The 14,029-nt window shown below is 44.3% G+C and overlaps 1 long non-coding RNA gene across 1 annotated transcript in view; it reads right to left on the reverse strand.

Moving 5' to 3' along the window:
* The window catches only part of LOC130114773 (uncharacterized), a 245,746-nt gene that overhangs the window by 90,488 nt on the left and 141,229 nt on the right, over positions 1-14,029 (reverse strand). Inside the window, exon 3 of the long non-coding RNA XR_008810418.1 lies at positions 9,907-10,169. This is a non-coding gene — a long non-coding RNA (uncharacterized LOC130114773). The remainder of the gene's footprint in view (positions 1-9,906; positions 10,170-14,029) is intronic.

Raw genomic sequence — 14,029 nt, forward strand, 5'->3', positions numbered from 1 at the left:
AAATACTACTACAAGTAGGGGACAGCTTTTAATACGACTACAAGTAGGGGACAGGTTGTAATACTACTCCAAGTAGGGGACAGCTTGGGACACAGAAGCTTCAAATGGCCAGGAGTCAGGAAAATCTGGAAGATTTCAAGAGTCAGGAAGATTTGGAAGATTTCAAGAGTCAGGAAGATTTGGAAGATTTCAAGAGTCAGGAAGATTTGGGGAGGCGAGGGGAAAACTTGGGATGTTATCGGGGTGTTATTGTGAAGATAGATGTAGTCTGGCACACTAAGCTCCGGCTGTTTGTGTAGACTGTGGACAGAGAGGGAAAGAGGTCCATGCCTGACCTCAGCTCCTGCTGCGGAAATGATCCCGCCAATTATCCGGGACGTATTCCCCCATGGCTCCCAACACTCAACGGCCAGCCTTTACGACCTTTGGAAACTTTGTGTTGTTTTACTGTGGTGATCTCACTGCATTTAGCGTGTGCTGCATCTCTGCTGGGAAGCGGGACTGCTACTTGTCATAACACAAAATGTATGACGTCAGGAGGAAAGAGAGTTTAGAAACCCCTGCAACCCCTACACAGTAGTCACCAGTGGTCATGATGTAGTGCTTGTAGGGGGCAGGATGTAGAGAGGAACCAAATACCTAAGTCGTATCCAAGGGAAAACATCAAACGTATGACGAGGCAACACTTAAAAGCATAAAAACACGAATACATGCATGCAAATGCAGGTACACAATCAAAACAAAAATGTTGATGCACACACAGGCGTACACACACACACACACACACACACACACACACACACACACACATATTACAGGCTAATTCACCTGTCCACTATATCTGAGAAGAAGAAAGGGGAAACAGGTAATAGTCAAGCTGTGCTGCTAAAGCCCTGAGCCAATCACAACCATGTAAACAGTTTGTCACCGTACATCAAATACCTTTGTGTCAGAACTGAGGGATAATCTAGCTTTTTCTTATTTTTACAACTGCATTTGATACAAGCCATTGACTCAGAGACTGTGATTGATGGTGTGAGAGTCAAACTGGAAGTAATTAACTACAAAAGCGCTAATCGCGGTCCCACTGTCCATGATGCCTCCCTGCCAGACAAGCTAAATCATTTCTATGCCCACTTCGACAAGGACAATACTGACCCGGCCACAAAAATCCCCAGCCACCCAGAAAACCAGTAGCTCACTCTATCAGTCACAGAGGTCAGAGAATCACTGCGCAGAGTGAACACACGGAAGGCTGCCGGACCGGACGGCATACCGGGTCGGGTCCTCCGGGAATGTGCCGACCAGCTGGCTGAGGTCTTCACACCTGTAATTAACCTCTCACTGTCCCAATCTAAAGTCCTGGCATGCTTTAAGACCACTTCTATCATTCCTGTCCCCAAGAAACCAACATCCACATGTCTGAATGACATGCCGACCCATAACACTCACCCCCATTGCCATGAAGTGCTTTGAGAGACTGGTTCTGGCTCAAATCAAAAACATTACCCCCCCCCACATTCGACCCACATCAGTTCGCCTACCGTCCCAAAAGTCCTACTGAGGATGCCATTGCCACTGCCCTGCACGTTGCTCTGACCCACCTTGAACTTAACAACACATACATCCGGATGCTGTTTATAGATTACAGCTCTGCCTTCAACATCATCATCCCCGCCAAACTAACCACCAAACTCCTCTCCCTTGGCCTCAACCCCTCCCTCTGTAACTGGATCCTGGACTTCCAGACCAACAGACCGCAGTCTGTTAGGTTAGGTGACCACTCCTCCTCCACCCTGACCCTCAGCACAGGTGCCCCTCAAGGCTGTGTTCTGAGCCCCATTCTTGTTTCCCTCTTTACCCACGATTGCCTGCCAACTCATCCTTCTAATGTTATAGTTAAGTTTGGAGATGACACCACAGTCATTGGCCGTATCACCAACAATGACGAGATGGCCTACAGAGACAAGATTCAGCACCTTACATCATGGTGTACTACCAACAATCTTGTCCTTAATGTGCAGAAGACAAAGGAGCTGATTGTGGACTTCAGGAGGTCTAGAAGCTGCAGCCACTCCCCCATACACATCAATGGGGTGGAAGTGGAGTGTGTTTCCAGCTTTAAATTCCTTGGAGTCCACATCAGCGAGGACCTTTCGCGGACATTAAACACCCAGACCCTTGTGAAAAGGGCCCAACAACGCCTGCATTTCCTGAGGAGGTTGAGGAGCGCCCTTCTACCTCCCAAAATTCTCACCAACTTCTACCACTGCACCATAGAGAGCATCCTGACCAGCTGCATCTCAGTGTGGTACGGCAACTGCACCTCGGTAGACCAGAAAGCTCTGCAGCGGGTTGTCAAGGCGGCCCAGCATATCACTGGTACCGTGCTCCCAGCCATAAAAGACATTTATCACAAACGCTGCCTTCGAAGGGGTCTGAGCATCAGCAGAGATCCCACCCACCCCAACCATGGACTGTTCTCCCCCCTGCACTCTGGGAGGCGCTACAGGAGCCTCAGAGCCTGCACTACCAGGCTCAAAAACAGCTTCTTTCCACAAGCTGTTGCCCACCTGAACCTGGCTACCCACTGAATGTCTGTAGATATTTTTAAATATTTTGTACTCCAGCTCTCTTTTAACTTATTTTAGCTTTTGGTCTTCATGTGTGTATATCTTATATTGTGTTTGTCTGCGTTTGTCTGTGTCTGTCTTGCACTGTTTGGTGAAGCCACAGCCCTCATTTCATTTTTAACATGTGCCTGCACATTGTTTTTAATGACAATAAATTGAATTGAATTGAACTGAATTAAGAGCCGAGTAGGCTGACATCAAAGCACCTGCATACTTAAGAGCTGAGTAGGCTGACATCAAAGCACCTGCATACTTAAGAGCTGAGTAGGCTGACATCAAAGCACCTGCATACTTAAGAGCTGAGTAGGCTGACATCAAAGCACCTGCATACTCAATGAAGAGCTGAGTAGGCTGACATCAAAGCACCTGCATACTTAAGAGCTGAGTAGGCTGACATCAAAGCACCTGCATACTCAATGAAGAGCTGAGTAGGCTGACATCAAAGCACCTGCATACTTAATGAAGAGCTGAGTAGGCTGCCATCAAAGCACCTGGATACTTAAGAGCTGAGTAGGCTGACATCAAAGCACCTGCATACTTGCATATGTGAACAAAAAATTGTCAATCAAAATAAATAAATAAATAAATAAAAAAGGCGGCACGGTGGGGCAGTGGTTAGTGCAGTCGCCTCAGAGCAAGAAGCTCGAGCCCCTGGGTAGTCTAACCTTAGTGGGTCGTCCCGGGTAGACCTCAGTGTGGAGTTTGCATGTTCTCCCCGTGTCTGCGTGGGTTTCCTCCGGGTGCTCTGATTTCCTCCCACAGTCCAAAGACATGTAGGTCAGGTGAATCGGCCGTACTAAACTGTCGCTAGGAATGAATGTGTGTGTGTGTGTGTGTGTGTGTGTGTGTGTGTGTGTGTGTGTGTGTGTGTGTGTGTGTGTGTGTGTGTGTGCATGCGTGCGTGTCAGCCCTGTGATGGCCTGGCGGTCTGTTCAGGGTGTCTCCCCGCCTGCCACCCAATGACTGCTGGAATAGGCTCCAGCATCCCCGCGACCCTGAGAGCAGCATAAGCGGTTAAGAGAATGGATGGAAAAAAAGAAGAAGGGGCGTCCAGGTGGCGTGGCAGCCTATTCCGTTGCCTACCAACATGGGGATCGCTGGTTCGAATCCCCACGTTACCTCCAGCTTAGTCGGGCGTCCCTACAGACACAATTGGCCGTGTCTGTCGATGGGAAGCCGGATGTGGGTATGTGTCCTGGTCACTGCACTAGGGCCTCCTCTGGTTGGTTGGGGCGCCTGTTCGGGGGGGAGGGGGAACTGGGGGGAATAACGTGATCCTCCCACACGCTACGTCCCCCTGGTGAAACTCCTCACTGTCAGGTGAAAAGAAGCAGCTGGTGACTCCACATGTATGGGAGGAGGCATGTGGTAGTCTCCAGCCCTCCCCGGATCGGCAGAGGGGGGTGGAGTAGCGACCAGGGTGGCTCGGAAGAGTGGAATAATTGGCCAAGTACAATTGGGGAGAAAAAATGGGGGGGGGGATTCCCCCCCAAAAGAAAAGAATAAAGAAAATGAACGAGAATCAGAATCACTTTATCCATCAGGTGCAATGGGAAAGTACAGAAAAGTCATTCATGAAGACACTGGTGTCGACGAAATAGTAAAGTCTAGATACCAAACATGGTGAAGACCCTCACATGTATTACCAGAGGACAGCACAAGACATACAACATACTGGTGACTGTATATCTCACATCACATGCACAGAGCCAGCATCCCTTGCCTCCCTCCCTCCGACAAAGGTTAGAGAGACTGCTACCTGACACTTATGTTGTAACGGAGGTTGACCTTGGACCTGGCACTGTCAAATGAAATAACTTTTGAAGACATTTCACTCAACAAGCCGTGTCATTTTATAGCCGGGGTATCAGATTCGTTTTTCACAGGCTGCAGAGCACGATGAATAATCTCGATCCATCCCAGTGAAACCATATGGGTCTGGAGGATAGCATCCAGAAGCCAGATTAATAACATCGGTTCTGCATGCGGGTGAGGCAAGTCTGGCAAAGGCTACAGGGCAGCACCGCTATTGTGGTGGATGTACTGAGAGCACTGACACGGGGCAGATAGACAGCGGATAGAATGAATAAGTAGAGTAAACAAAAATCAATTTAAAGTCTATTTTTGACTGAAGTGTTTTGCAAATGAATACCAGACAGAGAAAACATCTCTTTGGAGAGAGCAGAGCAATATGCTTAAGAACAGCCAGACATCGAGGCCAACAGCCGCCACTGATGATGAATGGCTTAACGAAAAACAATCATGATTTTAAACATTATTCTCTCTCTCACTCTCTCTCTCTCTCTCTCTCTCTCTCTCTCTCTCTCTCTCTCTCTCGCTCTCTCTCTCTCTCTCGCTCTCTCTCTCTCTCACACACACACACACACACACACACATATATATATATATAGTTTATTGACAGCTGATGACTGCTTATGGCATGAAACAGGCTTGTACTGTCTCATAAAGAATTTACTTAACTCACTGGATTATTTTGCTCCTTATTTGTCGAGCACTTTCCCTACCGTTGAGTGTTTCTTTTAACAAAGTTTTATATATATATATATATATATATATATATATATATATATATATATATATATATATGTGCGTGTGTGTGTGTGTGTGTGTGTGTGTGTCATTACACCTACAGAAGCTTTTATGACATCCCATTCTAAATCCATAGGCATTAATATGGAGTTGGTCCCCTGTTTTCAGCTATCACAGCTTCCACTCTTCTGGGAAGGCTTTCCACACGATTTTGGAGCGTGTGTGTGGGAATTTTTGCCCATTCACCCAGAAGAGCATTTGTGAGGTCAGGCACTGATGTTGGACGAGAAGACCTGGCTCGCAATCTCAGTTCCAGTACATCCAAAGGTGTTCGATGGGGTTGAGGTCAGTCAAGTTCTTCCACACCAAACTCACCCAACCATGTCTTAATGGACCTTGCTTTGTGCATTGGGGCACAGTCATGCTGGAACAGAAAGGGGCCCTCCCCCAACTGTTCCCACAAAGTAGGAAGCATAGAATTGTCCAAAATGTCTTGGTATGCTGAAGCATTAAGATTTCCCTTCACTGGAAGTAAGGGGCCTAGCCCAACCCCTAAAAAACAACCCCATACCATCATCCCTCCTCCACCAGACTTTACAGTTGGCACAATGCAGTCAGGCAGGTAATGTTCTCCTGGCATCCGCCAAACCCAGACCAGGGCTCCAGACGAAATTTTTCCACTAGAAGCACTGGTGCTCCTTACTGAAAATTTTAGGAGCACCAGCACAAAATTTAGGAGCACCACTTAAATCAACACACAGTGCAACACATTGATATTTCTTCTGTCTTAACTGTATCACTGATGAATGCTTTGGTAATAAACAGACCACTTACAGAGATAACAATGTGCGGTTTTATTTTAAATGTCACTAAGTGGGGTAGTGCTTAAGAACAAAAAAACAATAAGTTAAATAAAATGTAAACTTTAAAGTGCTTTTTGTAAACATAGGCACCAAATAATACATGTATAAATGTAAACATAAGGTATGTGGTCAGTAACATTACTGTCATTGCAGCACAAGAACCACAACAAAACAAGTACTGAACTCATACATACAGTATGCCTCTCCTTCCCTTCCCTGTAGTTTAGAGCACATCCCCCTGAGGGCCACTAGGAGGCTTTCAGGGCCAACCCTTGTAATTGGACCTTCTAGCTCTTTTACCCTGACTGAATCACATCTGTACAGCCTCCTACGCATCAAACTCATTGTGGCACTGCAACAACCCTGGAACAGTAAAATACTCACAGTACCTACAAATAAATATTTCAGTAATAGAGTGCAGTAAATGTCACTCACACATCTGAACAAGCTGTATTACACTGTACATAACCACCTGCTTACTACAAAGTAACGCTTTTTTACATTATTTATCATCACTCCTTCACTTCTTTGCACTACATCCTGTTCACATGTCACATACACGGTTTCACCTGTATAGTCATTCCTAGTGTATATTTCTGAAGACTGTGTGTTCTGTGTGGAGTACAATGAGCCAAACCGCAGTCAGAGTCCTTACATGCCTTGAGCATTTGTGTGCTGGACTTCCACGTGGCCAATCAAAACATTCACTGGCCAACCTTGCTGCAGGATCCGCGCATACACAATCTTGCATTCCTTGTTTGACACATCCGTGTCGCCATCAATCATAAATGAGATAGATGGAGTCTGCTATTGTTTTGCCGGTCTTCTTTTTATGTGTGTCAGCCATCACTCCAGTAAACTGGGCACATGCCGGGTCGTTGCTGTATGTGGGGTTAACTTCAACTCCGTTCTTTTTTAATAAGTCTATGTGACTCTTGAATTGTGTGAATGGTAGTTCTTTGGCGATGTAGCATGCTGTATCGAATTTATTTCCATGTCGCCCTTTTCTGCAGAACGATTTGCAGATGCCTGCCTTTCAGATGCCGTGTGCAGAGACGCTGAGCTTCCAGCCGTGCACCTGTCCCTGCACAGTTTGCACTCCAGGCTGTTGTTGTGCTTAAAGATGGTGTCGTGCTTGAACATAGCGGTGCCGGTCGAGGGGTCGGCAAACTTGGTTCTCCCCACAAAAGTTGGCCCACATGCAGTACATGGTGCCTTTTTCTTTGCTAAATCGCAGCCATGGATATTGCACAGGCCATTCCTGTCGGAAGGAATACGTCTTTGCCTTTTCCACATCACCTGCTGCTTCCTCGTCTGAACTGTCATCAGTTCGGGTCGGTGGAACAGGAGGAGGGTCTTTTCTTTGAAAAAGCGAATCAATAGTTTGTTTCATTGTTCGTTTCACAGCGAGGTCAAGTCCTACTGAGTGGCGACTGACATCCTGCGTGCGACCCCCCCCCCCCCCAATGCTGCTTTGTTTTGGTCACGTCACGACAGCTTCGCAGTAACTCCTCTCTCTCTCACACGTGTGTACACACACGCACACACACGCACACACACACACACACACACACACACACACACACACACACACACACACACACACATACATACGCCAAGCCCACTCATTCACACACAAGTTCTCACTCTTACTGGTTTTCACATGATTAAAAAAAAAAACACGGTTATATTCCAAGTCGCACCAGTGCGCTTAAGTTTAAAATTTACTTGCACTGATGCCAAAACTAGGCGCAAAATGCGACTAAATGGTCGCACTCTGAAGCCCTGCAGACTCATCCATCAGACTGCCAGAACCACAGAACACAGAACACGTTTCCACTGCTCCAGAGTCCAGTGGCAGTGTGTTTTACACCACTCCATCCGATGCTTGGCATTGTGCTTGGTGATGGAAGGCTTGCATGCAGCTGCTCGGCCATGGAAACCCATTCCTTTAAGCTCCCGGTGCACAGTTTTGGTGCTGATGTTAATGCCAGAGGAAGTTTGAAACTGCAGTTACTGAGTCAACAGAGCGTTGGCGACTTTCACGCACTGTGCGCCTCAGCACTCGTTGACCCTGCTGTGTGACTTTACGTGGTCTGCCACTTTGTGGCTGAGTTGTTGTTGTTCCTAAATGCTTCCTCTTTTCAATAATACCACTTACAATTGACCGTGGAATATCTAGCAGGGAAGACATTCCACGAACTGATTTATTGCAAAGGTGGCATCCTAAGACAGTACCACGCTGGAATTCGCTGAACTCTTCAAACGACCCATTCTTTCACAAATGTTTGTAAATGCAGACTGCATGGCCAGCTGCTGGATTTATACACCTGTGGCAATGAAACACCTGGATTCAATGATTAAGAGGCGTGTCCCAATACGTTTGTCCAAACAGTGTGTATGTGTGTGTGTGTGTGTGTGTATATGCGTGTATATATACATATATATATATATGTGTGTGTGTGTTTGTGTGTGTGTGTGTGTGTATATATATATACACTACCGTTCAAAAGTTTGGGATCACCCAAACAATTTCGTGTTTTCCATGAAAAGTCACACTTATTCACCACCATATGTTGTGAAATGAATAGAAAATAGAGTCAAGACATTGACAAGGTTAGAAATAATGATTTGTATTTGAAATAAGATTTTTTTTACATCAAACTTTGCTTTCGTCAAAGAATCCTCCATTTGCAGCAATTACAGCATTGCAGACCTTTGGCATTCTAGCTGTTAATTTGTTGAGGTAATCTGGAGAAATTGCACCCCACGCTTCCAGAAGCAGCTCCCACAAGTTGGATTGGTTGGATGGGCACTTCTTTGAGCAGATTGAGTTTCTGGAGCATCACATTTGTGGGGTCAATTAAACGCTCAAAATGGCCAGAAAAAGAGAACTTTCATCTGAAACTCGACAGTCTATTCTTGTTCTTAGAAATGAAGGCTATTCCATGCGAGAAATTGCTAAGAAATTGAAGATTTCCTACACCGGTGTGTACTACTCCCTTCAGAGGACAGCACAAACAGGCTCTAACAGGTACTATTTAATGAAGATGCCAGTTGGGGACCTGTGAGGCGTCTGTTTCTCAAACTAGAGACTCTAATGTACTTATCTTCTTGCTCAGTTGTGCAACGCGGCCTCCCACTTCTTTTTCTACTCTGGTTAGAGCCTGTTTGTGCTGTCCTCTGAAGGGAGTAGTACACACCGGTGTAGGAAATCTTCAATTTCTTAGCAATTTCTCGCATGGAATAGCCTTCATTTCTAAGAACAAGAATAGACTGTCGAGTTTCAGATGAAAGTTCTCTTTTTCTGGCCATTTTGAGCGTTTAATTGACCCCACAAATGTGATGCTCCAGAAACTCAATCTGCTCAAAGAAGTGCCCATCCAACCAATCCAACTTGTGGGAGCTGCTTCTGGAAGCGTGGGGTGCAATTTCTCCAGATTACCTCAACAAATTAACAGCTAGAATGCCAAAGGTCTGCAATGCTGTAATTGCTGCAAATGGAGGATTCTTTGATGAAAGCAAAGTTTGATGTAAAAAAAATCTTATTTCAAATACAAATCATTATTTCTAACCTTGTCAATGTCTTGACTCTATTTTCTATTCATTTCACAACATATGGTGGTGAATAAGTGTGACTTTTCATGGAAAACACAAAATTGTTTGGGTGATCCCAAACTTTTGAACGGTAGTGTATATAACTTTGTTTAAAGAAACACTTAATGGTAGGGAAAGTGCTCAACAAATAAGGAGCAAAATAATCCAGTGAGTCAAGTAAATTCTTTATGAGGCAGTACAAGCCTGTTTCATGCCATAAGCAGTCATCAGCTGTCAATGAAGCTTCTCGGGAAAGGACATACTATTTACTGCCTCGGGCGTCCACGTAGCGTAGCGGTCTATTCCGTTGCCTACCAACACAGGATCACCGGGTCGAATCACCGTGTTACCTCCGGCTTGGTCAGGCGTCCTTACACACACAATTGGCCGTGTGGGTGGTCGGATGTGGGTATTTGTCCTGGTCGTTGCACTAGCGCCTCCTCTGGTTGGTCAGGGCACTCCCCAGATCAGCAGAGAGGGGGTGGAGCAGGGACCGGGATGGCTCGGAGTAATTGGCCAGATACAACTGGGGAGAAAAAGTGGGGGGGGGATTGGAAAAAAAACAAAACACATTTACTGCCTCGTCATGCACATCAAGTGCACAATGTCCAATGGGGAAAGGAGAGGTGTGACATTCAAACATTCAAAAACAAGTGATCGCTAACGGAGATGCGACATTCAAAAACATGTGATTGCTAACGGTCCAATGGGGGGGGGGGTTGGTATTTGTCTATTGGCATGATTTATTTATAGTTACAAAATAGGTGCTTATATTGATGTCTGCAACTGCTGGCCACTTCATTGCTGTTATTCAATGTGGACATTTGTGGTCTGCAGATGATAAAATATTTGTCAGTTAGACATAGGTTGCACATTTTACTACTGGGTGAATATGCTTTATTCTTTGACAGGATTTTCCAGGTGGCTGAATAATTAATGTTTCATGTCCGCCAATGACCAATTATAAGGGCTTAAAAACATTATTATTTTGTTCCTTATTTGTTGAGCACTTTCCCCACCGTTGAGCGTTTCTTTTAACAAAGTTTTATATATATATAATCAGTGAGTCAAGTAAATTCTTTATGAGACAGTACAAGCCTGTTTCATGGCATAGGCAAGAATTTACTTGACTCACTGATTATTTTGCTCCTTATTTGTTGAGCTCTTTCCCTACCACTGAGTGTTTCTTTTAACAAAGTTTTAAACACACACACACACACACATATATATATATATGTATATATCAATTGAGGCAGGGGTGTACCACACCAGACAAGACCCAAGATGCAAGCTGTGCAAAGACACCCCTGAGACCGTCCAGCACTTAGTAGCAGGGTATAAGATGCTAGCTGGGAAAGTGTACACTGAAATGCATAACCAAGTGGCTGGGATAGTGTACATGAATATCTGCACTGAATACAGACTGGAAGTCCCCAAGCCCAAATGAGCAACAATGCCAAAGGTGGTCTAGAATGGCAGAGCTAAGATCCTGTGGGACTTCAAGTTCCAGAGTGACAAGCAGGTGCTGACTAACCAACCAGACATTGTGGTGGTCGACAAGGAACAGAAGACAGCAGTGATCGATGAAGCAAACCTGAACGATGGGAACATCAAGAGTAAAGAGCATGAGAAGCTAGAGAAATACCAAGCACTGAAGGAAGCACTAGATCAGAATCCACAGTAGTCCCAGTGGTATTAGGAGCACTATTAAATTATTTATGTCGAACTGACTTAATTTTATTATGTCAAGTGGTGCATGAAAGAAATGTATCTAGATCCAGATGTATTTTTAAGTGGAGTGTACTTATATTTTTTAAAGTTGAATGTACTTATTATTTTTCAGTAATTTCAGATAAGCATTATATTTATATAATACAGCTAAACTACTTTGAGTAGAATGTATTCTAAAGTAACCGAACACATTTCCGCCTGCTGCGGGATTCGATCCGAGTTTATTGCGCCACAAGGCGACACCGCTAACCACTCGACTAACGGCTAAGCTTTGGGGGTTAAATACTGTAGCTAAACACCGCTCCTACAGCACCAACAAGGGCATAGGTGAGCGTTTCAGACGCATGTTCCCAGATTCAGGAAGTGATGCTACAAGCCATTAAATTGTCAGGTGTCATTGGTAACGCTACACTTGTTTAGCTTTTAGTCACTGTCCACAAACCAATAACGACGTCTAACAAGACAAACACTTCATCCATTATGCAGTAAACTTGAGAGCGAACAGTACATCACGTTAGCTTAAATTCATGTTCTAACGTTACTGAAGTTAACATTACTACAACGTACACAGCTAGCTAACGTTAAGCTAGCAGCTGTAATGTTAGCTAATGTTAATTTATCAAAACATACATCTGATAGCAATAGCTAACAACTAATTTTTTTCTATCAAAATTGTTTTAAAGAGTAAAGACAACCCTGTTTAAGTACAAATATAAAATTCCCATGGAAATAAATTGCTTGCTTACCGAAAACGCAGAGCCTTGGATATGCCGACAACATTCATGCAGCCACCAACCGAAACCCTCACGTGAAAGACAGAAAAAACCCCGCCTTCAGAACAAAGTGGCGGCATGTGTCTGCACATGCGCAGACAGGATAGTATGTGGAAATCAAACTGTGCATATTTTTTTCCAATTAGTTTTAACTGAGTGAAATTAACTTGTTTTAAGCGAGGGCAGTGCGTTCTGAAATTAATTAAAAAAATAAGTAGGATTAACTAACACATTACAATCTCTAAAATAAGATAGATTAAGACAAGTAACATTTAGTAGGGGTCAGAATCAGGTTTTTTCAGGGGTTGTGACCCCCCCAAACTCGGAGAGTGGCTCCAGCAGATTCCAGAAACAACATTCGAGGTCTCTATCCAGAAGAGTGCGGTCCTAGGAACAGCTAAGATACTGCGCAGAACCCTCAAACTCCAAGGCCTCTAGTGGAGGACCCGAGCTTGAGGAAGTCACACACCACCCGAAAAAAAGGGTGAGAGATAGATTTATATATATCTATGTATGCATACATGTCGTATAGGGATAACGGTAACACTTTCTATGAAGCTTGCACCTATAACGCCCTATAAGCATCTATAACACCATATAAGTGTAGCTTTGTAAGATTTATTATAACCATGTATACGCCCGCACAACAGCTTATAACCACCTTTATGATACATTGTCAATTTAAAACGGATTTATGCCTGTTTATCAGTCAAATGTCATAATGCATCATAGCCAACTGGTTTTGCTGAAGTTTTGTAGAGAGGCATAATGAGATGTCAGTGCTATTTCAGTCTTCAGCCATAGCCATTAGTCATTGTAATACACATTATAGAAAAGTATGGGCGTTATAGATGCAATAGATGCTTATAGGGCGTTATAGATGCAAGCTTCATAGAAGTGTTACTGGGATAACTCTACTGGCAGCCATTTTATAGAGCAGTCTTCTGTTTGTGTCTGAGAAGCTGCAGAAACTGCGTGGAAAAGTGTCCCTGTATGATGTCATTCGTGGAAAACCGGCATGTCTGATCTGTCGATATGCTGCATCGTATAAGAAAATGTGAATATCAACATCACATATAATTGTATAATGTAGTGTTATTCACATTTTCTTACACTATGCAGCATGTCGGCAATTCAGGTAGTACATTTTCACATTCGTCCAACCACATCACCGGCAGACACAATTTTGGTGCCGTTTCAGAGACACAGAAGCTTGCTCAGTGTTATGGCTGCTGATGTGATGTGTTATCCCTACAACATATAGAGATAATGTGGAAACTGACTGTTTGCCTTTAACATCCCAGACACAAGTCCCAGATGAGAAAACGCGGGCTTGTTATAGTAAGATGATGGCATGTGGTCTAATCTGTCCTGAAAATAAAAGAGAATACTATATATATATATACATGGGCGACATTGCCCCCCCCTAACCCAAAAAGAATAATTAAAATAATATATCACATAACGTAATTTAAAAATATACAAATAATATTTGCTGTAATTACACCCACGAGCCGCTGGGGGCAATGTAACGCTCTGAAGCGGACCATGTTATCTAGCTATGGTAGGCTAATTGAAAATGTCCAAACGCGGTAACGCGTTGTTAAGTTATTTTACAAAGAAAACAAAAATCAATCTGGCTGAAAATGAAAAAGAATGGCGTCAGGACGATGATGTGTCTCTCACAGAGACAGGCAACATTTCAGAGCGACCTCTGCGAGAAGTGGACGATGCAGAGATGCAGGTTCAGCAGCGAGAAGCAGGCAGTGCCGTGGTGGTAGAACCTGCAGCTCCACATCCTGCTCTTGGTGCAGGAAACTGTTTGGATTTCGTGGAGAACGGCCCTACCTACCAACCTACTCTGTTATTCCCAGCAGCACCA

The sequence above is a fragment of the Lampris incognitus genome, chromosome 6 (assembly GCF_029633865.1).
Source record: "Lampris incognitus isolate fLamInc1 chromosome 6, fLamInc1.hap2, whole genome shotgun sequence".
NCBI classification, from domain to species: domain Eukaryota; kingdom Metazoa; phylum Chordata; class Actinopteri; order Lampriformes; family Lampridae; genus Lampris; species Lampris incognitus.